At 45.8% G+C, this 26,410-nt stretch overlaps 1 protein-coding gene across 1 annotated transcript in view; it reads right to left on the bottom strand.

The window, feature by feature from the left end:
- LOC147718117 (E3 ubiquitin-protein ligase TRIM11-like) overlaps positions 1-25,907 on the bottom strand; it is a 335,542-nt gene extending 309,635 nt beyond the window's left edge. Inside the window, exon 1 of the mRNA XM_086919194.1 lies at positions 25,756-25,907. The gene's annotated coding sequence lies outside the window, so the exon portion shown is untranslated. The remainder of the gene's footprint in view (positions 1-25,755) is intronic.
- Positions 25,908-26,410: the final 503 nt, after the last annotated feature.

The raw sequence follows: 26,410 nt of genomic DNA, 5'->3' as shown, positions 1-26,410 counted from the left end.
AGTCAACTCTCAAGAAACTTTATTGGGACTGGATTTTGCTACAAAGGAACACTAGTACTACTATAGGCAGACTCACGGAGGACTTCTTGAGGTTTAAGGACCAACCAAAACGGGAAGTGTACCTTGACACTATCGAAAAACCCTTTGATAGGGCTTTGTATTTTAAGTTTAGAGCAGGAACTCTTCCCTTGTATTCTTTCACCTCACGATGGAAATCCCCCGCACAGACTCCAGAGCTTTGCCCAATTTGCCGAGACAAACCAGAGACAGTGGCACACTTCATGTTTGAATGTGGAGAGTATACCCTCCCTAGGAGGGTCTGGGTTAAAAACTTATGTCGTCAGCTGGGCACTAGGCGTCATCTGGACGCAATTCGGATACTAATGTCTGACAGTCGTGCCACTTATGCTTGTGCCCTAGCTAAATTTTTATCATGGGCTTGGTCCATAAGAACTAAAAGGCTAAAATTAACTGTTTAATTCCTTCTTAAACTGACTGTTAAATGAATTTTTTTATAAAAACTGTAAATTTTTAATTAACTTTCATTACTGGATCAAATTTCTGATGTAAGTTTATGTTCATGTTTTTCTTAAGATTTGATGTATTTGTGATTTATGTGCAGCTTTTATGGTAACTTTTTATCGAAATAAAGCCTTTTTGACTTTGACTTTGACTTTGATTAAAAACATAATACACAATATTAATCAGGCACACTCCTACTATGCAGGCCCTAATCTAAGTGTAACTAGACTGTGTGTAGGTATGTAGCTAAGAATTGTGTGGTGTCTGCGGATGGTGGGTGTTCAGAAGGTGAAGTGGACGCATTGATGGTCAGTCCATGGGAGTTTGGTGGTGTGGCTGAAGGTGATGGAGTTTCCTGTTGTGAAGAGGGGGTTGAGGGTGTGTCCTGCTGAGTGCGTGGGTTCAGTCACGATCTGGCAGAGTCCAATGTTGTGAAAGTTGTCCAGGAGGGATGAGATGTTGGGGTCCAGTTGGTTGTCGAGGTGAAAGTTGAGGTCTCCCAGCAGGGAGTAGTTGGGGGATGTGATGGCCTGCGGGGGGTGATGATGTCTGTGATCGAGTTTGCGAAGGGTCCACGGGGTCCAGGGGGTCGGTAGATGAGGGTTCCTTTGAAGGTGGCGGTGGGGTTGGCCAGTATCTTGAATTGATAGTGTTCCATCAGGTCTGTGGGCTCATCGGGGAGTGCTCAGGTGGAGGGTGGATTTGTGGGCGATGGTGATTTCTCCTCCCGGGCAGGTGGGGTAGCTCTTCTGGGAGATCTTGTATCCTTGGGGGATGGCAATGGCGATGTCCGGTCCTGAAGTTGTGTTGGTCCAGGTTTCGGTGAAGAATGCCACATCCGGGGTGGGGCTGTCGAGGACGTCCCAGAATCGGGTGGCATGTTTGTGGGAGGGTCGGACGTTGAGGAGGATGCATTGCAGGGTCTTCGGGTTGTGTTCTTGTGGGCGGGTTGTGCTGAATCTGTGTTCTTGGTGGTGCTGCAGGTGTGCCGGAAGCGGTGACAGCTGAAGGGTCCGTGGGTGTCAGCTGGTGATGATAGCTTGCAGTTGTTGCGGCCTCGGTTGAGTGTGTGGAGTGCTGCTGGGTCATGGCGTTGGTGGGGTGGAGGTCCAGGGTTCCTGTCGCTGGTCGCGGTCGGGTCGTGGATGGGCCGCCATTAAGTAGGGGTCAGGAAGGGCTGGACAGCTGGGAAGCAGGAGCATGGAGAGGAGCTTGATTGGTCGCGCTGGTCATGCTGGGGGAAACGGGCCGTGGGGGCAGCAGCGGCGTGGGAAAAACGGGCAGGAAGGAGGAAAAGTAGGAATGAAGAGAAAGAGAAAACAAGCAGAAGGTAGAAAAGTTTAGAAAAATAAATATAGGAAAGAGGGTGAAAACGAGTTAAAATGAGTGAGAAAACAGAGCGGAAAGCAGGAGACAGATGTCTACTGGACCACCAGGGATGAGGCGCAGGTGAACCTGCGGGTGGAGAAGGGCCTCGAACATTCACACTAGAGAGTGCAGGGGCTAGGGAGGTCTCACTCAATGGTGGATCTCTGAGGGAGGGAGAGCAATTTCACTGACAAAGAGTCAGTAGTCTTCTACACTGTATTATTCACTGGTGTAGCACAACTCAATTGGACATTTCCATTGTTATTTGAAACTTCAATGTAAGCCATTCTTGAGACCAACAATACAAAAGTACAACACAAAAAAATAATATTCTTCTCCACATTCACATTGACCACTTTCAAGCTTGACAAAGCACCAAACTACCCAGCCATCCCTCCCGATTTGCATTCAAGATTTAAATCTGTTAGATGTATGGCAACACCAACACACTAGGGATAGTGAGTATACAGTCTACTAATGTCCACAAATCATATACTAGAACCCAGTTTTCCTTAATTCTGAGTGACTTGCTACCTAGGAACCTTGATTCCACTATATATGTGAAATCCCTGTCTGATCATGAACTTATGTGACTATAAGTTACCACCTTCCTCTCCATTAGACCCCCATTTTGTCCAGGGCCGTAGCCAGGATTATTTGTTTTGGGGGGCAAGGCCCCCAATAATAACATGATTTGGCATAGTCCGGAGCACAGGGTAGTGAAATATAGTACTAGAATATCATAGCCTAAGCATCATTTGTTCAACATATATTGTTCTAAAAATATTTGTGCACCCTCAAGAAAAGTCAAGTCAAAGGCATTTGTATCGCGCACATATCACATCCAAAGAGTCTCATGGCGCTTGCAGACGGCTCTGACGAGAAAGGGGGAGGCCTAGTTGGAAAAAAGCCAGGTCTTCAGCTTCTTACGGAAGCAGCTGTGTTCGGAGATGGCACGGAGATTAATGGGCATTTTGTTCCACAGGGCAGGGGCAAGGTGAGAAAAGGAGCGACCACCATTTCTGGAGGTTTGTATTCTGAGAGGAGTAATAAGAGACTCAGCACTAGATCTGAGTTCTCTTCGAGGCATGTACCATGTTAGTTTTCGAGACCAATATTTTGGACCCTTTCCGTACATGTGTTTGTGGACTAGGCATGGCGTTTTAAAATGTATTCGTTTTTTTACTGGGAGCCAATGGAGGCTCTTCAGAGATGGGGCCGATGGAGACCTTTGTGGTAAGTTTAGAACCAGCCGGGCTGCGGTGTTCTGAAGGACCTGTAATCTATTCAGGTGGTGTTCATTTATGGCTAGTAAGAGCGCATCCCCATAGTCCATTCTGTTTATGATTAGACCCTGGACTAGGGGTTTCCGAGCCTCAGCACGAATCCACTTGAAAACTTTCCTAAGGCTGTGCATAAGTCCGAAGCCAGTGCCAACGATATGATTTATCTGGTTCGTTATGGATAATTTATTATCAATGTGAAATCCCAAATTCCGCACTGATTCCTTAGGAATTGGACAGCTACCAATCCTGACTCCAATGTTCTGCAGCTTGACCAAAGAGCATGACTTCAGATTTACTGCCATTGAGCTGCAGATGGTTAGTGCTCATCCATTTCTCAACTTCAATAATGCAATTTCTAAAACGTTGTCATGTCTCGTTTGGATCGGGGCCTAAGGTAATCAGGATCTGGGTGTCATCGGTGTAGGAAAGAACTTCAAAGCCGAAGGCTCTAATCACTCTAGCAAGAGGTGTCATACAGACATTAAAAAGCTTAGGACTTAAAATAGAGCCCTACGGAACACCCATCCTAACAGGCCTTTCACTCGCTATATTTTTGCCAATTTGGACAGCTGTTGTACGGTCAGATAAATAGTTTGTGAACCATTTTAGGGCAGTTCCTCTAACACCAATCTCCCACAGCCGTTGGATTAGAATGTGATGGGAGATGGTGTCGAATGCCGCCGACAAGTCAAGCAGGACAAGAATAGTAGGTTGGTGTTTGTCTGAGGCCAGCCTAATATTATCCACAACTTCGACCAACGCAATTAATTAATTAAACACAATTAATCCCAATTAAAAAAATAAAATAAAGGGAAGGCCGGGCCCCGGGGGATGGGGTCCTTGGGCCAAAATCGGCCTAGGGAAGTGGGGGGCATTAAATAACTTTTTTTGCTTTCGTAGTAGTAGTCGCGACCCTATCGCAGCTCTGAACGCAGACCCCAGTATAAAGTCTCTGTAGTTTCACGGATCCACTTTAAATAAATAATGAAATACTGTACAATTCAGAAGGTAGCATTGCAGTTGTGAATTTTTTTATAGAGTTAGTGAGATTAAAGATCATAATCACATTAAAATTGACAGTGTTAGAAATAATATTAAAAATATAAATAAAAAGTTAAAGTTGAAAAGTGAAATGTGTTGTAGTACATTGAATTTGTGCTTTTGTTTTGCAGATATGTGACTGATTTGAAAATCCATAAAATATTTATAAAGAGTATTAATGTTAAAAAATATATAGCTTTCACTGTTGGGTTATAGGGTGGCTCTAAGAAGAGCTGTTGTGTTCATTATGACTTTCTTTGAGCTACATGAAAGTGCGGATACACATCTCAACGTTGTTGAAAAACACTCTGTTTCCTTCATCTGTGAAGTGAACTCCATCACTTCTATAGATGTTATGCATGTCAAAATACAGATTGTTGTTATGGATTGAGCACATGTTTTTTTGTGGAGTTTTATATAGCACTAACTAGACCCGGAGGTATTAGAGCGCTTTACCAGTTGCGTTACAGACGGACACATTCATTTTTGGAAGGCACGGGGAGATTAAGTGATTTGGCAAGAATCACAGAATGTTGAGTGTCCCTGAGGAGGCTCGAACCCGTTCCCCAGCTCTGAGGTCAACAGCCCTAGCCGTTAGGCCACATTCTCCCCCCATGAGACCATGATATGGTCTCTGAGGTAAGCAGAAACAGATTTATTAACTGCTACCTAGATTTGTTAATCTATGGACAGAATTGATTTGACCACTTCCATTTCTGTCTTTGGCATATATTATAGTATACAAAGACAGTGTGAGGGAAAAGCAACATCAGTTGTGCAAAGGTATCTGTTATGAAGAAGTCAATGACTCAGGACACGTGAAGAGTCTTCTTTATTCGTGCCTTTCACCATCACAGGTTCCAGTCAGCTGAAGTCAGCTGTGGAATGCTCAGTACAGCAGGGTTAGGCAGGGACCAAAAGAGAAGAGGGGTGGCGGGCGTGGGTGGCGGGCGTACCAAGTGCAGATTACAACACATCTCCTTACATAGGGAAAGGAAAAGGGATCAGAAGGATAGAGGAGTAAGGAAACCAAGGCAGGAGGGTAGACCTAGATAAGAGATAATATAACATACCAGAAAATACAATTTTGACAAATTTAATTTTACATAATACTGTAGTCTTTAGTCCACCTGGGCGCGGATCAGGACCTTAGTGCTCTTCTAGGACCATCAGGATCCACAACCTGGGGAACAGCACCCTGCTGGTGAGGGACAATTCTGTCCATGCCCATGTTTGGCCATTTGCAAGTAAATTACATTTCCACCTATGTGAGTTATTTTCATGGGTTCTGAGAACCTTGTGGCCTCCCTTCTAAGTGGTTTAGGTAGGTCTACACAAACTCAATCACCCACTCTGAAAGCACGTGCTTTCACATGTTTCATTTTATCATACCTGTTTTTGTATTTGGATTGGTGAAAACTTTTTCTTTTGTCCACTTCATCCCTGTCTACTCTACAGGTGTATGATCTTTTCGAAGGAGGTGAAAGTCTGGTTTTGGGGACCCTCCCCTTCAGGGAGCTAAAGGAGGAAACCCAGGTAGCTGAATTAGGTGTTGGTGGATAAGCCCAAAGTCTATCTTGTAATGTTTCTTTTTCAGAAATTCCTAAAATCTCTGCTAGTTGTAGACATTCTTTTACCAATCAGTTAGTACGTTCCACCAATCCATTGGCTCGGGGACAGTATAGTGCTGTTTTATGATGGGTAATGCCCATTTCAAAAAGGAATTCTCCCATGTTTTCAGAAGTAAATTGTACCCCGTTTTCCGTTACTATGATGTCGGGGATGCCCTCATCGAAAAACATATCCTTAAGGAAAGTAATTGGTACCTTGGTGTCTATCTGGTGAACACACTTGTACACTATCCAATGGGTGTGGTAGTCTACCATGACCAGTATGAACAGTTCATTTAACATTTTGAGATTGAGGGGACCAATGATGCCTAGGGCTAGTTTGGACCATGGCCTGTCTGGCACAACAACCGGGGACAGTGGAGGTCTCCCTGTTTGATGAATTTTTTCAGAGCGACTACACTCAAGACAGTCCTGTACGGGGTTCATTCCTGGCCACCAATAGTCCAATCTGATCTTATTTTTGGTGAGGCTGCACACTAGGTTACCCATGTGGGCAACGTCTACAATTTCCTGTCCCAATTGTACAGGTGGAACAATTTTTTCACCACTACAGACCGTTCCCTCTTGAATGCTCAGTTCCAATTTCACCTCCCAGTAGCCGCTCAGCGATGTGGTAACTCCTTTCTTATCATTAGGCCAACCATTGACTATGAGGTCTTTGAGTGCCTTAATTTCCTCGTCCAAGTGTAAGCACTTGTTCCATTCTTCTTTGTTGAGGCAGGTAAGTTTCAGTATCATTTCATTATTATCCACTACAGTTGCATAATCATCAACATCAGGTGGTGAGCGAGATAGAAAATGCGCCTCCCCGTTATCGTTTTCCCTAAGAGTGTACACTCTCAAAGCTACTTCTGTTCAATAACCACAGCAAAAGTGGGCCATCAATATTTTACAATATGGGAAACTGTACCTCTTTACCAAGCATTTTCAAACACCTAAACCTCGAAGCTACTGAACAAAATAAAGTGGGTTTAGGAGCTAGAGGAACAACTATTAGATGATGTGGTCAAAGGAGTGATAAAAACAAATTCCCGTCCGCAATGCCCTAGGGACTGGCAGTTTCCCAACCTCACTGTACAAAATGTACATGTTCCTTCTGAAGCCACTATGACTTGCGTATTTAATGCCTTCACTTTAGTGACTTGCGTGAGCATGCCTTGCCCCCTTGGGTCATCCTCCAACAGACCACAGCTTATTTCATAGGCTCCCTTCCATAGGCCCATACCCCATATACAGTCCCCCAACACACTGCATCCCCCCCAACTAGGCCCGCGGTACAATGTGTGCTATGAAGAGAACTTCCTTCCTCCCAGTTGTTTCACTGAATGACACTGGCGTGTCAACTTATGCCTACAATACAAAGGTGCGGAAAGTCAGAAGTTTCCTCAGGAGTGGGTGGACAGTGAATACCATGCTAATAAGACCTCCCCGGATAAGGGTGAATCACATCCTACCGACCTCTACTTCAAAGGCTCACTTGACTGATGCAGCAGCGAAAGCCCCCTCTGGGGTGTCTGATCATGATTCATTACAGATGTGGCTCCACCTGGGGTGGATACGGCTCCTCCTAGTGAGGTACAGGCTGAATCTCTCTTATTATAATTGCCAGCTGATCAACGGTGCCTCCATGATCACCTACAGACATACCCAGAACACAACTGAGAGAAGGTGTCCTGGGTTTTCTGGGCAGCTGGGAAGGCAAAGATTGCAGCAACATAATGTGGAACAAGAGGTCTATGTACTCATGGCCCAATGCTCCACACCCACCTCAACAACAATGAAAGCATGAACTCCTGCAGGCTAAACACAACTTTAATTCTTTCTACATCACCAGAGCAGAACAAGCCTTTTTTCACCTTATAGAATGTCACTATGAAAGGTGGAGCGGGGGAAAGGCTGGACATCTTTCAGCTTGACAAGCCCACTCCTCCTATGCTTCCCTTAACTCATCAGATACTGTTACTGCTGTTAGTGACATTGGCCACTTCTCGGTGTAGAAGTCACACCTCCATCTCCCCATAACAGAGTGTGAGATCAGGGAGGGGTATAGAGGGACTACCGTACAACAAATCACAGGCCCAACGGATTTCCCTCCAAATGGTATAGAATGCACAAGGACCTTTTGGCCACTTTACTGTACCATGTCTTCTCAGATTTGCAGCCTTCGAACACCCTGCTTGCGTAAGCTGCCTGTGCGACAATCACACTCCTTCCTAAACTGGGCAAAGACTTTCTGCACTGCACAAGCTATAGACCCATCTCTCTCCTTAACACTGGCATTAACATACTGGCTAAATTACAAGGCAGCTGCTTACAAAGGGTTGTCCCCTCCTTGGTACAGCATGGGTGACATGCAATGGACACTTATCCCCACCCTCCCCTATTTATAGGGGCAAGCAACAGTGCTGCCCCCTCTTTCCACTGCTGTTTATCATAGCTTTGGAACCCCTGGTGATTGCTGTCCATAATTCCAATGATATCCATGGCATCCCCACCAGAGATGGAATATATAAAATATCATTGTATGCGGATGCCATCCTGTTTACTCCCTCTCTCACAACATCCTCCCTTGACGCCTTGACCGCACTGATCTCACTGTTCTCTGGCCTCTCTAGATACAAGGTGAACTAGGACAAGTGCGAGGCCTTGCCTCTGACGGCACACGCTTCCATTCTTGTGGGTCTCTGATTCATTGAAATATCTGGATATTGTGACCTCCCTAAGACTGACTAACATGGTTGAAAACAATCGCCCCCCCCCCCCCCAATTCTCAAATCAAAGCAGACTTTCAGCAATGCTCCCAGCTTAACCTCTCCCTATGGGGTAAGGACTAGTAAATCAAAATGAATATTTTACCCTGACTTGACTACCAGTTCCTTTCAGATCCCCATAATACTTAATTCAGGCCATTGACCACACCATTAAGACCTTTCTCTGGGTAAGGCTGAAACCCTGACAAAAACTTGTTCAACTGCACACTTCTTTCGCTCCTAGCTGGATGGGTCTCCCCAACCTCACTGACTCCTGGCTGCCTGGCAACTGATGCTCCTGAGGCAGGTCCTTCATACCTCTCTGCACACTCCAAAGTGGGTCCCCATAAAAACAGTTTCGGTCCTAGTGGCCCCAGGATGCTATACACTGGCATTCCGGACCGCCTCCTCTCTTTTCACCCAGTCCTGGCTAATTTGATCTATGCTCATACACTCCTGAAAGTCCACCCCACACGTCACTCTCAAGCACCACTATGGTGCAATGAATCTAGGTTTACAGATGATAAAAAAAAACCCTGTGAAAAACCTTCAGCTCTAAAGTCCTCTGCTCTCTATGGGACCTACTCACAGACCAGCCTTGGTAGTCCTTTGCAGAGGCACGAGGCAATACAGCCTAACCTTACACTCTTTCTGGAGTTACCAATGTCTCCAACACTGTAAGGGCAAACTTGGGCCCCTACACTTTTGCGTAAGTTTACTACTTTTTATTATTCACAAACTGCACTGTTGTATAAAGTCCAGCACCACACATAGCCAACCACTGGTGCTGCAACCTACATATTTTTTTATGGGAGTGTGATGCAGTACCAGTGGTTGGCCATGAGTAGCACTGTAGTCACTACGGTTTTGTTTTTAGTAATAACATACACTTTGAGTTTGTGAATACCTAAAAGTAGTAAACTTACTAAAAAGTGTAAACTTACTCAAAAGAGTCTTTTGTGAATCAGGCCTGGAGGATCAGGTGGAACGATGGATTAAGGACTGAGGTTCAAAACACTATCCTCTGGGAACCGTGATGTCAGTCTCATGTGGCTCTTTAGGCTAACAGGGACACTTCTGTGCAGTGCTGTCAAGCATCAATTTTCATAGCAGGCAGGGCGTGTCTACTTGCTGCAGGAATTTTGTCTCAGATGAATTCCTTGCCTTGGAAGGGGAGACAGCAATCAGGCAAGAGAAGGCGAAAATGACAAAGGTGTGGCTTCAAGGTCAACAAAGTCTCACAACGTCTCACACAGAGATCTCCATTACTTTGGCCCATTCCTAGCATTACCGATTAAAAGAGATGCCTTCTCTTAGATTGAATGATTTAAAAGAGCAATATGCTCTCATGTCAACAAACTGGACTCAAAACAGGCCAAGTAGATACACCGACTCACCTTAATATCTAATTTGGAATTATTAGGAAATGCCAATGTACAATAATGTAGTTGTAGCAATAGTAATCTTGGACCAGACCAATGGTGGGATTTTACACCATCAATCTTCAGAAACAATCACTGAGAATAGATATTTTCAACATACTAGGAAGTATTCTAAATTGGATCTCCTACAATCTCTCAGAAATAGGCCAATCCCCTCCGAAGACTGCATTATGCCAGAAGGTGCAAGCCTTTCTTCACTCTTTTTTAACCTCTACACATACATTATCCATAAACTCATCAATACTGGACATTGACAATACATCATAACGGAATCATAACTGTATACTTACTTCCTCTAATAATCACAATCCTTGTCAGGATGAACCACAAAAGTCAATAAATAAACCTGTACTTATTCCTACAGTAGCTTAGCACAAACACAATCAGGCTTAACATAGAGGTGATGAGTAAAGTATGTATGCAGTACTCAAACAGTAATAAAGTGAAAGCACTGAATTAAAAAATAATTCCTAAAAGAACAAAGCACCAACTGCAGTTACCTGGTTGTGCAAGACTGGGTCAAAGTCAAAAGTTGAGGCTGACAATGATGGAGCTCAGGTCGGATTGAAAAACCAGGTTGGTCATGGTCCAAGAGTTACCTTTGGACTTGCAAACAATTCTGAGGAACAAGGCAAAGATGGAAATGGTAGACAAAGGAAAATCCCTGGACCAACTCTCAATGAAGATATTGATGAAGTTAGAAAAGTCTCTGAGCTGAAAAGTCAAGATTTCCTGCTGAGGAGGTCCTCATTGTCAATGGGGCGGTGCTCAATGTCGGGCCCAGTCAAGAATTCTACCTTTGGTCTTAGTACTATTTCTGGAGTTCAGATTTCCTCAACATGAAAAGATTGAAAACTGAAGCTGATAAGGGCTGAAGGAGGCCAGATAAGGATGCCTGGAGGTCTGAAACACATTTGTTTCTGTGGACAAGAATGTAGCAGGAGCTGCGGCAAAGTAAATGGCACTCGTGATGCATCCCTGGACCTACACTGGTTCTCAAAGCAAAAATGTATAGAAAGTTTCTAAGTCCCAGCTTGTCAAACTAAGCATGAGGAGCACACTCTACTAACAAGTCAAGGGCCCAGGACCTGGAGGGCACCAACTGGAGGTCACGACTCAACTCAAACAGAGGCCAGCAGTGAGTTCCAGGAGAGGCCTCTAGACGCTTGTTTCCTTGCAGTTAAATAGGAGATCAGCTAACGGGCCCTTGGATTCTCTACTGTGGTTCGGGGTTCAGGGAAAGCTTGAATAGTTTTCATTCAAGATCTCCTGACAGCAGAGAAGACCTGCTTTTGATCTTCACATGTCCATAAGTGTTCTGAGGGATGTACAAGGGCTACATGTATGCCCAGTGCCAGCCTTTGGGTGAAGTAAACTACTGACCACTCCCTAACCAATGAGGTAAAAGATCCAGAGGTGACCCTACCTTACTTTGCAACACTTGCTGTGTGTTCTATTATAAGCTATCCCACTGTACCCCTCTCTACCTAAATGCTACATTACAGACGTTTTTTTCACCTGGTCAAAGCCCACATTGCCCACCAAGAGGTGTAGCTATGATAATGGGTAACCCTCTCTTGTGGACACTCCAAATCAGTCATGGGTAGTTCTGCCACCCCCCCCCCCTGACTTTGGAGACAAGCTGGCTATGAAGACAAAAGGCAGGCCTAGTGTGAGCTATATCTGCCAGTGACAGGGTAGACATCCTTTGAAGCTCTGGAAGAAGCTAGACACAGCCCCTCAGGGCATGCTGCTCAGGGAGAAAAACATCTCCCTACACATATGCCCTTTGCCAACACATCCTAGCTCAGGGGGGCATCAAAATCAGGTGACATTGAACAATGGCAGAATGGCACATTTGACTTAAGCAGGAAAATTACAACTTTCTAAAACTGTCATTTCTAAAACAGTATCACAACATCCAACTTGACCTTTATGTTTGATTTTAAATTACCATTAAACTGAATCTTTTAATCATTTTTCTAGCAGCTCCCACAGTGAATCTCAGCGTTACATTGTATTATTAGGTAACCCCGTTTCCTGTGGGAGAGGCAGCCTTTTGACAGTAGAAAATGACTTTCTGAGAGGTTTTCCATTCCCACTACATGTAAAATGTAAATATACATGTACTACATTTTGAATACCATGTACACTGCCCTACGGGCATTTAGCGCTTACCTTAAGGGTGACTTGTAAGTATTATTAAGGTAGGTTTAGGCCTGTCAAAAGGTCTATATTGCCAGGTCAAAATGGCAGTTTTAAATTGCCTACCCAAGCCGCAACGGTAGGCAGCAGCCATTTTACAGTGCTATTTTAGTAGGTGGAACAATGAGTAGTACAGCTACTAGTAGCATTTCATTAACAAGTCATGGGTACAGGTAGCATAATATACTAGGGACCTATAAGTAAATTAAATGTACCTGTCATGCCTGTTGTGTGCACGGAGGACCGTGATACATCATAAAACGTTTACTATTACTTAGAGTGGTAATCAGTCTATCGTTAGGGAAACGTGGTTGGCAATGATTGGCAATTGCATGTATAGCGTTTGTAGCACATGCGCAGTGTTCACGCATGCGCAGAAGTAAGATACACGAGACTTAAACCTCCCCGAAGAACCAGGAAGTGCTTCGCGTTAGCTAGCTGTGTCCAGTACTCGTTCCGGGTCACGGTGAAGGCGTCCGAGGAGCTAGCGGGCCGTTGGGGTAGGCGTTCGTCTTTTCCTGAGTCCGTGTTTTCTGTGTTTCATATAGTAAGTCCCGTGAAGCGGCTTGTTTCCGGGCTGTTACTCTGCTTTTCATTCTTTGTTCTGTTTTTGTTTATCCCGCGTTGTACTTATATCGCGGTTTTGAAAAGGCGCATGTTTGAGACTTGCTTGATTTATATGCCACGTTTTCGTATATCGCATGCGGAGTGGTATTTATTTGATTTGAGCTTTACCGATGTTGGTACGGTTGGAATATTGTTATACAGCGTTCAACTTCAGAACCTGTGGTGAGTGTCAGGGATAGAAAGATTCCTTCGTTACAGTGGTGGTTGAAAGTTACTTATATTACTCTCTTGTATTTAGATTGTTCTTGTGTTGGACAACACATAAACAGACTGCTATTGAAGTTCCAGAGTTATTTACCTTCTTTTTGTTCCATTTCCCTCCACTATCTGGAAGGTACCCTTGCTTTGCTTTTCATCACATACCTTGGGAATTACACGATAAGGGGGGGGTTAGTTTTCACTCTTCTTTTGTTATCTTCCTCTACAGACCCTGTCTCAGACGATAGAATCTGCTCAGAAACAAAGAAGATTATGGAGTGTTGTTTCTTTCCCTTCCTACCCTTGTTTTGTTCCCCTGTGTTCCCCCTTGTTACAATTTGGGGTTCAGTGTGTATTCCTGGATCCCGGAGGGTGACGGGGGGAATCAGGGTGCCTAGCAGCGTGAATCCAGGACACTTCCGAGACAAAGGTGCGTGCATGACAGAACGCGAAGCCATTATCAAATTGTCTCCCAAGTGTCATGGATCTCACATTAAAAGGACGTAGCCAGTATGGTTGGGAATCTCCAGCGAGAAACCCAAGCCATTGCTGATAGACTTGAAGCATTGAGTGTACATAGAGGAGAGGGAGCAGGGGCTAGTAATCAAAACCCGGTAGTACAAGTAGTTACACCTCACACTATTCCTCTGGCACCCCCTGAGAGATTTTATGGAGATCCCTCAAAATGTGCAGCATTCCTAACACAGTGTCAGTTACCCTTCCTGTGTAAGGCCCCATGTTTCCCAAACGACCAGGCCAAGGTGGCCTTTGTGCTATCATATTTGGGTGGTTCAGCAGCAAACTGGACGATCCCTTTGATAGATAAAGATGATCCCTTGTTATTGGATTACAAGGCTTTTCGTAGGGAATTACGGAAAATGTTTGACAAACATTCTTTCACACATGCTGCGGATACGGAGTTGTTAAACTTAAAACAAGGGTCGAAAGATCTAATTACCTATATCTCTACTTTCAACAGACTAGTTGTAGAAGCCGACTGGCCCGCTGAGAAACGTAGTGCCCTTTTTTATAAAGGCCTACGGGATGAACTTAAGGATGCATTAGCTCACGTGGTGGATCCTCCTGATACATGTCCCGAATTAATCGATCTGGTGGTGAAATTAGATCACAGGTTAGGCGAAAGGCGTAAAGACAAAGAGCGTTATGAGTACCCTAGAGTAAACACTAGAGAACGGAAAGTGGAGGCTGAAATAAAATCAGAAGATCCAGAACCCATGCAAATAGGCAGTATTAGAGGGCCTTTGAGTGAGACTGAAAAACAAAGACGCAGAGAGAACAGGTTGTGTCTCTATTGTGGCAAAGCTGGACATTTCTTGAGAGAATGCCCAATCAAACCCAAGCAGTTTCGCAAAGCGGAAAACTAACAGACCCGAAGGTAACAGAGACCTTACAGTCGGGTCCGTTGGTTCATATGGTCTCATCCATAATGACAAATACAGGACATTTCTTTATCCCTTCTAAATTGTCATGGTATTCCAAAGCCCTTACACAACCCATCATGATCGACTCAGGGGCTTCGGGCAACTTTATGGATTATCAATGGGCAAAGACCCATGACATCCCAAAAATACAAAAAGGAGTCACAGAAGAAGTGTATAACATAGACGGGAGTCCTTTGAAATCTGGGCCAATCACGCATTCTAGTATCCCCTTGGAGATGTCTTTGGAGTCCATACATTGGGAAACTCGTGTTTTTTACTTAATTGATTCGCCTCAGTTTCTGGTGGTGTTGGGGCTTCCTTGGTTACGTCTCCATAATCCCCGAATAGACTGGCAAACCTCCAGGCTCACTTTTGGGATTGGGTGTGAACAAAACATATGCTCTGGGAGTATGGACCCTTTGGATTCATCTGCCCAGAGTAGTGCAATACCCATACACTTAACAACTGCGGTTGCTTCGGTTATTCCCGATGAATCCTATTCTGTGGAACAGCCTGACAGCTTTTTACCCCCTGTGTACCAGGAATTCAAGTCTGTATTTGATAAGGAACAAGCAACCTGCCTACCTCCTCACAGGGTATACGACTGCCGTATTGATTTGCAGCCGGGCGCACGTATACCTACTAGTAGGGTGTACTCACTTACGGAAAAAGAAAATTTGTATTTAAGGGAATACCTTGATACCATGCTAGATCTTGGTTACATTAGGCCCTCTAGATCCCCAGCCTCATCAGCACTCTTTTTCATCCCTAAACGGGAAGGTGGCCTACGCTGCTGCATTGATTATAGATCCCTGAATGCCATTACAATTAAAAACAAGTACCCCTTACCACTCATCTCCTCTCTATTAGATCAAATAAAGGATGCAAAATGGTTCACAAAATTAGATCTGCGTGGAGCCTACCATCTTGTCCGTGTCAAAGACGGAGATGGTGGAAGACGGCGTTCTGCACTAAGTTCGGTCTATATGAATACATGGTAATGCTCCTTCAGCATTCCAATATTTCATCAATGAAGTGTTGAAGGAGTATCTTGACAAAAGTGTCATTGCATACATTGATGACTTGCTAATTTATTCTAAAATCCTCGAAGAACATATAGGCCATGTAAAAGAGGCTCTACACAGCTTACAAAACAATTCTCTGTTTTGTAAATTAGATAAATGCTTCTTTCATCGTCACCGGGTCGCTTTTTTGGGGTTTATTGTGTCAGCAAAGGGTCTGAGCATGGATCCCCAGAACGTTTGTGCTGTTTTAGAATGGCCTCCTCCTAAGAACATAAAGGAAATCCAACAATTCATTGGATTCTCGAATTTCTATAGGCGTTTCATACACCAGTTCTCAGATCTTGTAGCTCCTATTACACGCTTATTGAGAAAAGGAGTCCCCTTTTGTTGGTCTGTGGAAGCTGACAGGGCATTTGCCATTTTGAAAGACGCATTTACGAGGGCTCCTATTCTGAAACACCCTGATCCTTCTAGTCCGTATGTGGTGGAAGTAGACGCCTCACAAGTAGCGGTAGGGGGTGTCCTTTCTCAAGCTGATTCCAGAACGGGAGAACTCCATCCGGTAGCCTACTATTCACATAAATTGACTCCTGCCGAAGTGAATTATACGGTTGGGGAAAGGGAGCTCCTGGCTATCAAGAAAGTGCTGGAGGAATGGAGACAGTATCTTCTAGGCACAAATCATACGGTTACAGTATTGACAGACCATCGCAATCTGCAATATCTAAAATCTGCTAGAGCATTGTCAATGCGACAACTGAGATGGACGCAGTTTTTTAATGAATATGATTTCAGTATACATTTCAGGGCGGGCAGACAAAACGGTAAAGCAGATGCTTCATCTCGTTTGGGGTTTGAACCAATACCATCGGACGATAAGCCTCCCTGTATCATTGCTCCTCAAAGAATAATAGGAGTCCTTACTACTGAAGAAGACTTTCTTCTACACGTTAAGAGAGCCCAACAAGAACATACTTCTCAAACTGTGTTACACCAACAACAGTCCCTGGTTCGGTCAGACCTACATTATGTTCAGGGAGGATTGTATATCCCCACAATACCCCTTCAGAATCAGGTGATGGAATGGTGTCATTCCCATGGTGTCGCAGGTCACCCAGGGTAGAAGCGTACATTAGAGCTAATCAGAAGATATTGTTGGTGGCCTCATGTAGCGAAAGATGTACGACAGTATGTTCAGACTTGTCATGTATGTGCCCAGGGGAAGTCGTCACATGAAAGATATGTGGGCCTCTTACTTCCCCTTCCCACTCCTTTGGCCCCCTGGCAGTCTGTATCAATGGATTTCATTGTTGAACTACCACGTACACATAGGGGGAATAACACTCTCTTAGTTGTAGTGGACAGGTTTACCAAAGCAGCTCATTTCATCCCATTACAAGGCTTACCTACTTCATCCGTTCTAGCCGGGGTCTTCCTACAAAACATAGTTAGACTTCATGGTCTTCCCGCTATCCTAGTCACGGATAGAGGCTCTCAATTCATATCCAACTTTTGGAAACAGTTATGTAAGTCTCTGAAAATTGACGTCCACCTCTCATCAAGTCATCACCCCCAGACAGACGGACAAACTGAGCGGGTGAACCAAAGCCTTGAACAGTTCTTGCGATGTCAGTTGCTGCAGGAACAGAAAGAATGGGATGAATTGATTTGGTTGGCTGAATTGTCATACAATAATAGTCATCATTTTTCAACCCTATTCACTCCCTTTTATGCCACATATGGGTTTCATCCTAAGGTCCTACCCTTTTCTCCTTTGAGGCCTTGTGCTATCCCCACTGTACAAGATTTAGTTGCACATCTGCAAACTGTGCATTCCACCATCCATGACAACTTAGATAAAGCCAAATCTGATTATAAGAAAGCAGCGGATACACAAAGACATACAGGACCCCCTTACCAAAAGGATGATAAAGTCTGGCTGTCTACCAAATATCTTGCTCTAAAAGGGGCCTGTAAGTTTCAGCCTAAATACATTGGTCCTTTTCCTATTCTCAAAGTCATAAATCCTGTGGCCATGAAACTGACACTGCCACCATCTATGAAGATACACTCTGTATTTCACTTTTCTTTGTTAAAACCAGTTGCACCAGATACCCGCCTTCCAACAATCCCTCTTCCTACAATTGTAGATGAGGATGAGGAATACGAGGTGGGCGCTATTATTGATTCTAGGAGAGTGCGAGGTCGCCTCCAATACCTGATTCACTGGAAGGGCTATGGCATTGAGGAAATATCTTGAGAACCAGCAGGTCAAGTGCATGCTCCTCGCTTATTGCGGGCTTTTCACAGGCGATTCCCCCATAAACCAAAACCTGTGGGGGGCACTGTGGGAGGGGTGTTCTGTCATGCCTGTCGTGTGCACAGAGGACCGTGATACATCATAAAACGTTTACTATTACTTAGAGTGGTAATCAGTCTATCGTTAGGGAAACGTGGTTGGCAATGATTGGCAATTGCATGTATAGCGTTTGTAGCGCATGCACAGTGTTCACGCATGCGCAGAAGTAAGATACACAAGACTTAAACCTCCCCGAAGAACCAGGAAGTGCTTCGCGTTAGCTAGCTGTGTCCAGTACCCATTCCGGGTCACGGTGAAGGCGTCCGAGGAGCTAGCGGGCCGTTGGGGTAGGCGTTCGTCTTTTCCTGAGTCCGTGTTTTCTGTGTTTCATATAGTAAGTCCCGTGAAGCGGCTTGTTTCCAGGCTGTTACTCTGCTTTTCATTCTTTGTTCTGTTTTTGTTTATCCCGCGTTGTACTTATATCGCGGTTTTGAAAAGGCGCATGTTTGAGACTTGCTTGATTTATATGCCACGTTTTCGTATATCGCATGCGGAGTGGTATTTATTTGATTTGAGCTTTACCGATCTTGGTACGGTTGGAATATTGTTATACAGCGTTCAACTTCAGAACCTGTGGTGAGTGTCAGGGATAGAAAGATTCCTTCGTTACAGTGGTGGTTGAAAGTTACTTATATTACTCTCTTGTATTTAGATTGTTCTTGTGTTGGACAACACATAAACAGACTGCTATTGAAGTTCCAGAGTTATTTACCTTCTTTTTGTTCCATTTCCCTCCACTATCTGGAAGTTACCCTTGCTTTGCTTTTCATCACATACCTTGGGAATTACACGATAAGGGGGGGGGGGTTAGTTTTCACTCTTCTTTTGTTATCTTCCTCTACAGACCCTGTCTCAGACGATAGAATCTGCTCAGAAACAAAGAAGATTGTGGAGTGTTGTTTCTTTCCCTTCCTACCCTTGTTTTGTTCCCCTGTGTTCCCCCTTGTTACAATTTGGGGTTCAGTGTGTACTCCTGGATCCCGGAGGGTGACGGGGGGAATCAGGGTGCCTAGCAGCGTGAATCCAGGACACTTCCGAGACAAAGGTGCGTGCATGACAGTACCGATCAGATGTATGCCTATGTTATTATGTTAAAAAGACATATCACAATAACTTTACTGCTGGTTAGCCGGAGTAGAGTGCACAGAGAAACATGGCCTACAAAACTGGGCAAAATGGTGCAAAGATATGAGGGAATACAGTGCCAAACATGGTTGTTTCCATCGCCTGTAGACAATGAGGAATCTACCAGCCTAGAACAACCTAAAACAACCTAGAACTACCGAGAACAACCTAGAACACCCGAGCCCAAAGGCCTAAGGACAGCAGTAGCTACATCGAAGGAGGTAGGAAATCTCAAAGTGATCATGGACTTAAATTTATGCCCAATCCCAAATGTGACCTAAACCATATAAATTGTTAATACTGTCGCACATCTTCCCACAACTACATATCAACAGAAATTGCAGGCATTTTTAATCTTCTTATGTCACAAGTGGAATGTGTAGGAAAATACTCCTTTTTGACATGGCATTCCCACTCTTTTCCTGATATTTGATGCAATTTTGACAAAGGTGCACTGGGGTCCCTGCTAACCAGGTCTCCAGTGCCAATATCTTTCCCTAAAACTGTGCAACTGTTCTCCAATTTGAAATAACTTTAGCAACCCTTTAAGTTCCTAGTATATGGTACCTCTTGTACCTAGGGCATGGGTACTAAAGAGAGTTCCTAAGGGCTGCAGTATATATTGTGCAACCCTAGGGACACCACACCGCACTCATGCAAACTGCCATTGCTGGCTGTGTGACATGGTGCAGACAAAAGTGAAAACATCACATGACACACATCCGGTGTGCCATACCTGCAGACACTGCATGGAATATATGTAAGCCACTCCTGCGGCAGACCTTACATCCCTAGGGCAGGGTGCACTATATTCCATGTATGGACATTTCTGCATGAGCAGATAGGCCCCTGTGATGCCTAAGTCGATTCTTATCTGTTTTGGGCGGTGGACCTGCACACCTTTTTTTCCCAAATTAATCAATCTTTATCACTATATACACAACTTTTGCGTGCTCTCCAGTTGTGAGGGGACGTGCCCTGCTCCCTAAAACATGTCAACAGTATAAATATGAGCCCAAAGAAAACCCTGAGCTACTGGAGGCACTGCTGTAAGGCAAACGGCCTTTTACAAATATAAGCACATATTTTTCAATTGTTTGAACAAGTATTCTGTATTTATTTTAGTACCATAAAATATTCTTCAAAGGAAAAGAAGCATTGTTAAGTTCAAAATATATATTGTGCGGTTTCTTAATCATACATTCTAATATGAACGGAAGCAATTCAAGAAGTCACAATCAAAATTTACATTGCATGTTTCATTAAGGTTGTCAACAAAAAATCAAAATATTTTCTCAAAAATCCCAATGCAATGGGCGGACACGGACCGGATTCCGGTTTCATTTCGGCAGCGTTCATACTTCCAGCCTTCGTTGAAGAGAGAAGATTAAATTACTAAATTAAAGCCACGTAGTTTCGGAGCCTTAAGAACAGTTTCTTATCAGACTATTCATTTTGCGCTCGGGGTAGCGCACCGAGACACGTTCTATTTCATACAATGTTAAAGTCCTGAATATTCTACAACATTGAGATTCGACTTCTGAAATTGACATATTTCATTTTATTTCTTTACCCACACTCCCCTGACGTAGGGTTATGTTTAAACCCGAAATGCATTGGGATATGGTGTTTCCATAGTCCAGTCGGCTGGTGACCAGTGCGTGGGTGACCGTCTTTCTTGTTTTGGTGGGGATCCAGCGAAAGATTTTTTTGAGCATACGAAGTATGTTGAAGCAAGAGGATGAGACGGCGTTGACTTGTCTGGTCATCGAGAGGGAGGAGTCTAGGATGAAGCCTAGGTTACGTGCGTGGTCTGTGGGTATGGGTGCCGTGCCCAGGGCTGATGGCCACCATGAGTCGTCCCAGGCAGAGGGGGATGATCCTAGGATGAGGACTTCCGTTTTGTCGGAGTTGAGTTTTAGGCGGCTGTTTTTCATCCATTCGGCTACTTCTTTCATGCCTTCATGAAGATTGGTTTTGGCGGTGTTAGGGTCTTTGGTAAGGGAGAGGATCAGCTGGGTGTCGTCAGCGTAAGAGATGATGTTAAGGTTGTGTTGTCGCGCGATGGATGCGAGGGGGCTCATGTAAACGTTGAAGAGGGTGGGACTGAGTGATGATCCTTGTGGTACTCCGCAGATGACTTCGGTGGCCTCTGATATGAATGGGGGGAGTCGGACTCTTTGGGTTCTTCCGGCGAGGAACAATATGATCCAGTCCAAGGCTTTTCCTTGTATGCCGATGTTGCTGAGGCGTTGTATGAGGGTACTATGACAGACTGTGTCGAAGGCGGCAGAAAGGTCGAGTAGGATGAGGGCAACTGTTTCTCCGTGAGCCCCCCACTTGCTTCCAATCCAGAAGAGATGTCTCTTTAAGCTCCTCATGCAAGCCTACAAATCCCTCCACAGAACCAGACCTTCCTATATCACCTGACTTTGCACCGCCGGAGCAGAGAGCTCAGCTCCTCCACCCTTCCCTTGTCCCACAAACCCCAGATCCGTTGCAGCCGCTGCAGTGTTTTCTCCTTCTCCTACCATAATGCAAAGTCCTGGAAGGACCTACCCCTCCACCTTTGCACCTACCCATCCCTGAAGGACTTCAGAAAACAGCTCAACATTTGGCTCTTTGACCACCTCTGCTCCCAACGAGTACTGTACTTCCACCCAGCGCCTGGAGACGCCTCTGTGGAGAAAATTCCCACCCTACAATCCCCTTTGAATGATTGATTGATTGATTGATTGAGTGTAGACATTCAAAAGATAAAAACAAAGACCCCAACGACCTGTTCAGGGAGGTGGGCCAAGAGACACTTCACAGTCCAAGGGAGGGTACCAAGGTAAAAACTGGAATCCGAAAAAGGCGGGGTGAGTTCATTGTAATCCACCTTTGAAACGCAACCCAGGCATCTCCAGATAGAGGACGATGCCGAGCCCCCTCTGCTGCTCCACATTTGTTGGGATTACAGGTGGGAAAATAAGTTAGATTTGGAGGTGGGAGGTCATGTGGACGCTGCTTTTCAAATTCTTCCATCTTGAGATGAACGGAATTAACCTATCACGGCTGGTGGAGTCCCCCTTCTCACAGGAATTGGTCATTTAGAGGGTGCAGTCACCCTAAAGGTAAGCAGCCCATTGGCTACTAATTGCCACTCCCTTCAACATCCCTAAAACTAGTGTTTAGGTGGCCTCCCTGGATCCTAAACTTTAGATTTAAAGGATACAAAGGAGACATGGGCAAAGAACAGAAGCCCTGCTGCAGAATTGGCCACAAAACTATGGCTGCTGCTCCCAGGACTCAACAATCATGGTGCGCTGTCCCGTCCTGCTGCCGTGAGGACTCCAGGAACCCTAGAGCACTCCCATCCCTTCACCAGCTGCAAGAAAATGTGCTTAGGGTAGAGGAACCACAGGCACCGACCAGAGCCCGATTTACCAACGCGCTGCTCCCTAGCAACTCTAATGCGGCATCCAAGCAAGAAGAGGAGCCTTTGCTCTGGAAGGACAGATTTCTCTCTGCAGCTAGTGTGAAAACACTAGACCCCACCAGAGCCATGCCATAACAACACCCAGGGCACCCTACAACCTACACCAAGTCGAAGAGTTCAGTCCGGACTCCAACTGCCCTGGACGCAAGCCCCATCAAGGGGCGTCTACACCCCGAGACCCCCTTCAGGAGTGGCCCTGTCCCAGAATCGACCCTGCAAACTGACCACTCCGAAACAGCAGACAACTTGGCGCAGACCGCCCGGCTGACCTCTCGATCTGCAGTCACCCGCCTGTCCTGGCTACCAGTGGACCAGCTGTGCTCCCACTGTCCTGAGACCCTTGCAACCTGCCTGTCCTGGCTACCAATGGACCAGCTGTGCTCCCACGGTCCTGAGACCCTTGCAACCTGCCTGTCCTGGCTACCAATGGACCAGCTGTGCTCCCAGGGTCCTGAGACCCTTGCAACCTGCCTGTCCTGGCTACCATTGGACCAGCTGTGCTCCCACGGTCCTGAGACCCGTGCAACCGGCCTGTCCTGGCTACCAATGGACCAGCTGTGCTCCCACGGTCCTGAGACCCTTGCAACCTGCCTGTCCTGGCTACCAATGGACCAGCTGTGCTCCCACGGTCCTGAGACCCTTGCAACCTGCCCCTCCTGGCTACCAATGGACCAGCTGTGCTCCCACGGTCCCGAGACCCTTGCAACCAGCCTGCCCTGCCTACCAATGGACCAGCTGTGCTCCCACGGTCCTGAGACCCTTGCAACCTGCCTGTCCTGGCTACCAATGGACCAGCTGTGCTCCCAGGGTCCTGAGGCCCTTGCAACCTGCCTGTCCTGGCTACCAATGGACCAGCTGTGCTCCCACGGTCATGAGGCCCTTGCAACCTGCCTGTCCTGGCTACCAATGGACCAGCTGTGCTCCCACGGTCATGAGGCCCTTGCAACCTGCCTGTCCTGGCTACCAGTGGACCAGCTGTGCTCCCACTGTCCTAAGACCCTTGCAACCTGCCTGTCCTGGCTACCAATGGACCAGCTGTGCTCCCACGGTCCTGAGACCCTTGCAACCTGCCTGTCCTGGCTACCAATGGACCAGCTGGGCACCCACGGTCCTGAGACCCGTGCAACCGGCCTGTCCTGGCTACCAATGGACCAGCTGTGCTCCCGCGGTCCTGAGACCCTTGCAACCTGCCTGTCCTGGATACCAATAACCAGCTGTGCTCCCACGGTCCTGAGACCCTTGCAACCTGTCTGCACTGGCTACCAATGGACCAGCTGTGCTCCCACGGTCCTCAGTCCCTTGCAACCTGCCTGTCCTGGCACCAATAACCAGCTGTGCTCCCATGGTCCTGAGACCCTTGCAACCTGCCTGCCCTGGCTACCAGTGGACCAGCTGTGCTCCCACGGTCCTGAGACCCGTGCAACCGGCCTGTCCTGGCCACCAATGGACCAGCTGTGCTCCCACGGTCCTGAGACCCTTGCAACCTGCCTGTTCTGGCTACCAATAGCCAGCTGTGATCCCACGGTCCTGAGACCCTTGCAACCTGCGTGTCCTGGCTACCAATGGACCAGCTGTGCTCCCACGGTCCTGAGACCCTTGCAACCTGCCTGTCCTGGTTACCAATGGACCAGCATGGCTCCCACGGTCCTGAGACCCTTGCAACCTGCTCTCTTAAGTGGGACACCTCGGACGTACCTTTAAGTCCCCGTGTGCAGTGTTTTATCAGGTGGCCCCCTTCTTCATAGCGCCTTCTACCAACGACCTCAGCACCCTGCTCCCGGCTGCTCGAGAGAATACATTGGTGGAATTTTGTACCTTGCCTTGCTACTTACCTAAATCCAGATGGTAAATCTCCAGATGCAATTGTATGATTTTATATGCATTTTCCAATTTTCTCCCATTGACCTCTCTCATGTGCATTTTATTTGTTTATTAGCACTTGGCATACCAGTGAAGGCTGTCGTATCACTTTACATCACACACACATCATACAGAGTCAATAATTCATATGTGTGTAAATTATTTATGTTGTATATTGAATAATGTATTTTGTGTGTTTTTATGGCCATTTGAGCCAAAATAAAGCTGAATGGAATTGTGTACATTTTAAAAGTGTTTATGTCTGGAGAATTAAAACTTCGGGATTTAAAACATATCATGGTGTTTAGCTCTGCTAATGAGAATGTATTTCTACCCAAGTGAACCCTTTTAGCAACATTGAGATAATAAAATACTGGGGGGAAAAACATGACTTTCTAACTGTAACATGCAGTTTGCTCACAGCTGTCTGATACCATCTCATAGCTCACTGTGCTGTTTTTCGGTTGTAACTTATCAACTGAAAGTAACAAAAAGATCTCTGTTACAAAAACAGTAACTTCTGAGCAATCCACATATAATCCAGTTCGGTAATTTTCATGTACACGATCCATCAGCAGACATGTTGATTCTCGGCGCTACTTTGTTTTGGATGGAAACTGCTAATAAACTGTACTCTAATCTCTCCCCAACAGTAGCATTAATCATTAGAGATATCTTGGCATTTTTATTGTTGCCTGAAAATTGCTGGACACACAAGGAACTGGGCAGCAGGTGTTTTTTTAACCTGTGTTATTTCTAAACACAGGTCAGCGCCTGGTGTAGCTGCACCGGTCGCACCTCCCTAAACCCGGCCCTCACACACGGTGTCCAAATAAAGTTGTAAGTCAATCAGACCCTTTCCATATAGCTACTCCTCATAAAGGGTACACAGCGTGCAGCAATTGTACATCTCTTCAATCCCTGGTGGAACAGCACACTGGGAATGTGCTGCCTGGCTAAACACGTATAAGGTTCCCTATTGGTGTGCCAGTGCTTGTTTTTTTGTCACACAGGAGAAGCGCTGTTCAGACCCCTTCCCTTTGGTGAAAGGCTTGTCAGCTCCATGGATGCAGCAGACAAGAATGGCTATTCCTCTATTACCCGCTCTGTCCGAACAGTAAGAGGCAGATTTACAAGCCCCTTGCGCCACTTTTGCGTCACTTTCCCGATGTTACAAGTGGCGCAAGGCGCTTGTAAATCTGCCTCTTATTCCTTACGGATTTGCAATCGAAAATGCAGGTGTTGGGAAAAAAGTTCCTAATTCGTAAAGTCAGTTCAGCGCATTGGAAAGGAAGTATTTACACATTGGAACCTTTGACCCCCATAAATGCTTTCTAAATGCGGTTAAGAGGACACTCGAGTCTGTTTTAGAGATTAAAAAAGAGAGACTTACTCCTGTCTGTAGGAACAAAGAGACCTTCAGTACGTCTGCCGACGGGGACGGGTCAGCCTGCAATGCCTCTCCGTCGGTGTCCTTCGAAGTGAAGTGTCCTCAGGCGGGACTCACCTGCAGCCGCTGCTCCAGCCGCCTCGCCCAGCGCCACTGCAGCGCCTCTGATTACCTTCATCCTTCCGGCGCCGGAGAGCGGAGTTCACCATCCGCCCTCACGAGGGCAGCAAAGGCCCAAGCACGGAGACATCATCACCCGTCTCAGCGAACTGCTCCTCGAAGCTGGAGAGGGACAGAGAAGGACTTTAAACATTACACTTACAAAGAGCACTTTAAACATGACACCTTACAAAATCACTTTAAACACCTTACAAAGAGCACTTTCAACATGACACCTTACAAAGAGCACTTTAAACATGACACCTTACAAAGAGTACTTTAAACGACACCTTACAGAATCACTTTAAACATGACACCTTACAAAGAGCACTTTCAACACCTTACAAAGAGCACTTTCAACATGACACCTTATAGAAGCACTTTAAACATGACACCTTACAAAGGGGCCCTTCTTTGACCCCTTTACTGAATGTGATACGTGCCAAACTGCTACCAACGCTGACTTATGGGAGTGAGGCCCACCGAGGCAGAGATGCCG

The sequence above is a fragment of the Lissotriton vulgaris genome, chromosome 4_2, assembly GCF_964263255.1.
Source record: "Lissotriton vulgaris chromosome 4_2, aLisVul1.2, whole genome shotgun sequence".
NCBI lineage: Eukaryota > Metazoa > Chordata > Amphibia > Caudata > Salamandridae > Lissotriton > Lissotriton vulgaris.
This window is presented reverse-complemented; position numbering and strand designations above follow the sequence as displayed.